Consider the following 5,000-nt stretch of genomic DNA (forward strand, 5'->3'; position numbering starts at 1 on the left):
TCGCGAGATCGTGCACCCTTCTTTCCTAGTTATAGTTATAAAGAAAAAAAGAAAATGCAGCTGGTTAGATCCAGCCTATTCTTGAAATAAACAACTCGCACACACTCCCTTTCCAAAAAAGATCAATACACCAAGTACTACACTTAGATTTATTGGATTTGTTGCTAAAATATCGGTATTAAACCCGAAACTCCCGGCGGATGGCCAGTGACCCAAGGAAACGAAAGAATCGGTTACAGTTTTCATATGATCTCCTCTTATAGATAGGACTAACAAAATCAAACAGAGTTCATTTTGTATCACTTCATCCCTTTTTTTTTATTGATTTCTAAATAGATTTCATTATTCTAGTTTTCAATTGTTTTATTATTTATTGTAATTGAAGTTCCCACTAAGAAAAATACTTATTCGAATTAGGTCCAGATCTCATGTCAATTGTGAAATACCTCGTTTGTTGCAACGCTTTCTAAAAACCAAAAAGGTTTCAATTGGAGTAAGAACGGGAAGAAAGAAAGCGAGTGGGTCTGCTAATTCCTCATCCTCAAATCAGTCCTTCCCGCGGGATATTGTCTCAACGAATAAGTGATTGTAGGAGTGAAATCTTGATATAATTCAAAAAAATAAGTGGCAAATTCAAGGCAATAAAATAAGAAAAAACTGTCAAATTTCTAGGATTAAACAAAAGGATTCGCAAATAAAAGTGCTAATGCCACGACCAGCCCATAAATTGTTAAAGCTTCCATAAAAGCCAGACTAAGCAACAAAGTACCTCGTATTTTACCCTCTGCCTCTGGTTGTCTCGCGATACCCTCTACGGCTTGTCCCGCAGCAGTACCTTGACCAACTCCGGGTCCAATAGAAGCAAGCCCTACGGCCAATCCAGCAGCAATAACGGAAGCGGCAGAAATCAGTGGATTCATGGTAAGCTCCTCGCACCAAAATAAAGAAATGGTTAATGATACAATCAACCAATGAATTATTACTTACCTAAGATATATCCAATTGAAGTAACTAAGAACTTTGAATTGAAGTAATGATATTATTGAATCATCAGAACGACTTCTATATCTCGTTTTTAGTTCCCACCCATGGAGTCTTTATCAATCCCTACGGCTCTAGTCCTTCCATTTCGTCTGTGATGAATGAATAAACAGATGAAATGGGAGGACTTTTCTATTGGGATTCTCATCTAAATTCACAGTGGGATCGTAAAGGAAATAAGATCTATGAATAGTTCATAATATAACTAGTCAATATATAATATCACATATACATATGTTTCTTACATAGCGTAAACCAACTATTCCCATCTTATATACATTACATCCGGATTCGAGAATCCCCCTTTGAAACATACACAAGAGTTGGCTTATAGCCATTATATATGCCTAATTCGACCTCCTAACCTATTTTTTTCTCATCTGTAAATTATTCTTTGCCTTTTCTTTATCATTATCCCGCATGAATCCAAATAGACGGATTCATTAGCCTAAATCATTACATATCAATACAATATCAGAATTTGATTGATCTAATTGCATGCAATTAATTAGAATTTCTTTCAATCGTTGAATTAACTCAAATGAAATGGCAATCGTTCTATAGAATATAGAACATCGTTTTTTTGTTTAATCGCACATCGGAACCAAATAGCATAACAATTTTTATTCAAAGCAGGAATCGTAATATCGTAATTGAATGAACAAATCGAAATAGAATATTCATTGGGGGTATGACATAAATGGGCCGGGAATCTTAGGAAAAAGATCTTTTAGATCTCTTTTTTTTACAATTCCTGAATATCAATCATATCGGAATCTTTTTTGCTACTACTCTAGATTGTATCTACCATATTTGTATATATTATGTTCCCAAAATAGCTTATGCTTATCTTGAGTCGCCCATACATTTAGGCTAAAAAAAGACTAAGACTCTTTTGAAAGCTAGTCAATGATGACCCTCCATGGATTCACCTATATAAGCCGCGGCTAAAGTTGCAAAAATAAGAGCTTGAATACCACTTGTAAATAATCCAAGGAACATGACAGGTATAGGAACCACTGAAGGTACTAAAGAAACAAGAACAACAACTACTAATTCATCAGCCAATATATTCCCGAAAAGTCGAAAACTAAGTGATAAGGGTTTTGTGAAATCTTCTAGGATGTTAATTGGTAAAAGTATTGGAGTTGGTTGAATGTATTTACCGAAATAACCCAATCCTTTTTTGGTAAGACCCGCATAGAAATATGCCACGGACGTAGGTAAAGCTAAAGCAACAGTAGTATTTATATCATTTGTGGGTGCGGCTAACTCCCCGTGAGGTAACTGTATGATTTTCCGAGGTAAAAGAGCCCCTGACCAGTTAGAAACAAAAATAAATAGGAACATAGTTCCAATAAAGGGAACCCAAGGACCATATTCTTCTCCAATCTGGGTTTTGCTCAAGTCTCGAATGAATTCAAGGACATATTCGAAGAAATTCTGACTGTCGGTCGGAATGGTTTGTGGATTCCGAACAGCTATAGTCGCTGAACCTAATAAGATGGCAATTACGACCCACGAAGTAATAAGTACTTGGGCATGGACTTGGAAACCGCCTATTTGCCAATAGAAATGTTGGCCTACTTCCACGCTGGATATATCGTATAAGCCTTTTAGCGTGTTGATGGAACATGGTAGAACATTCATATTGCCCTCTGACAGAAATAGAACTTAAAAAGGAATTATTTTGATTCCACTATCTCTTTCTCAACTCGTCTACTTGAATCATATATTTCAGTTCGGATACCAAGTAATCACATAATATCCCCAGTTATTTTTATCTCTTTTTTGATATTCAGAAATAGTAACCGATTCAATATCAATAAATCTATGGAGTTCCCGAAGTAATTGACTTATCTTATTATTAATCAACGATTTGTTATATAGCTAGAACGGCCCTCACAAATTGCGAATACTAATTTGTTAAGAATTAATCGGATTGAAGCTATAGCATCATCATTGGCTGGAATCGAAATATCTGCGAGATCCGGGTCACAATTTGTATCAATTAAACAAATCGTTGGAATTCCCAAAGTTACACATTCTCGAAGAGCCGTATATTCTTCTTGCTGATCAACGATGATTACAATATCAGGCAACCCCGTCATATATTTGATCCCACCCAGATATGTTTGCAAGTGATATAATTGTCTCTTCAACATTGCTGCATCTCGTTTCGGAAGGTGGTTGAGTCTTCCCGTCTTTTGTTCCGCTCTCAAATCCCTGAACTTATGAAGTCTCGTTTCTGTAGTGGACCAATTCGTTGACATACCACCGAGCCATTTTTTATTAACATAATGACACCGAGCCCTTATTGCAGCCGATGCTACTGAATCAACTGCTTTATTTTTGGTACCAACTATTAAGAATTGTTTTCCCCTACTTGCTGCATCAAAAACTAAATCACAAGCTTCTGATAAAAAACGAGCAGTTCTAGTAAGATTTGTAATATGAATACCTTTACGCTTTGCAGAGATGTAAGGTGCCATTCTAGGATTCCATTTCCTAGTACCATGACCAAAATGAACTCCTGCTTCCATCATCTCTTCCAAATTTATGTTCCAATATCTTCTTGTCATTTCTCCCCACGCTTCCTCTTTTTTTTTTTTTAAGAGATGCGGTACCCTAAATCCTAAATAAATAATTGTTCCGATGGAACCTTCTACCGTAGATTGACTGTTGATACACGCGCCAAGCCATTAATTTCTTTCTATTAACTATATATCTTTATTACCAAATCAAATGACCGGACCAGGTAGTTAAAGTTAAGTTAAAAGGATGAATCCCCTCTTAGGAATCATTAAATCCCGTAAATGATTGTTCTGATGGATCATGGAAATTCTTTGGGATGCAAGAATCAAATAATTCTCTGTGTTGGAACAAAATATCTCTAAATTCTCCCCTGAATAGATTCTTCTTTTTTATTTCCAAAGGAATGTTGCTGTGTTGCCTTGAACGGTACACTAATCCTTTGAATCCGGTACCAACAGGTATCATCCCCCCCAGAACAACGTTCTCTTTCAGACCTTTCAACCAATCGATACGACCTCGTAGAGCGGCTTTTGCTAAAACTCGAGCAGTTTCTTGAAAACTCGCTTCGGATATGAAACTTTGAGTATTCAGAGACGCCCTCGTTATTCCCAATAAGACGGCTCGATAACAGATCGCTTCTTCCAAAGCGCGCCCCGTTCGTTCCGCTCGCAACAATCCAATTAGTTCTCCGGGCAAAAAAACATTAGACATTCCATCTTCTGAAACCAACACTTTTGATGTTATTTGACGCACAATAATTTCTATATGTCTATTATGAATTTGCACCCCCTGGGATCGATAAACCTTTTGAATCTTATTAACCAACGAGATACGACTTTGTGCTATGGTTAACTCAGCGCCAATCAAAAATCCCCAAGGAATTCCAAGAATTCTTGTTATACGCCCGTTCCAACCTTCAACCCTCTTTTCTAGGTTCATTGATATTGAATCAATCGAGCGCACTTCTAACACTTGTTCCACTTTTGGAAGACCTTGCGTTATATCACCCGATCTCGATTTTTCATATAAATGTAACTAATGTATCTCCTTCGTAAAGGGTTTCACCATAATGTCCATGAACAGTTGCTCCCGGAGTAGCCAAATAGGGTTTAGCTGATCTTATTACTAAAGAGTCAACACGAACAATTAGAACCTGACCCGATTTGAGGTGTGGTCCATATTTGGATATACATACATTTTCACAAATAAACTGCCCAAGACTAATTATTGTCGATGTCGATTCACAATAATCGTGATGGAGAAAATGCCAATTCAAATTGAATGGATTCAAAATCATGTTATTGCCTGTATCGGGATTATAAATTCTCCCATTTTCATCCATTAAATAAGATTTAAGTACTTGGAAAGTCTGTTTTAAATTGTCAAGTAGCAAATATTTATTTACCAAGATCTGATTATGAGTT

This window comes from Eschscholzia californica, unplaced genomic scaffold (assembly GCF_041429995.1).
Source record: "Eschscholzia californica isolate CP2 unplaced genomic scaffold, dmEscCali1.0.p SCAF_178, whole genome shotgun sequence".
Classification (NCBI taxonomy): domain Eukaryota; kingdom Viridiplantae; phylum Streptophyta; class Magnoliopsida; order Ranunculales; family Papaveraceae; genus Eschscholzia; species Eschscholzia californica.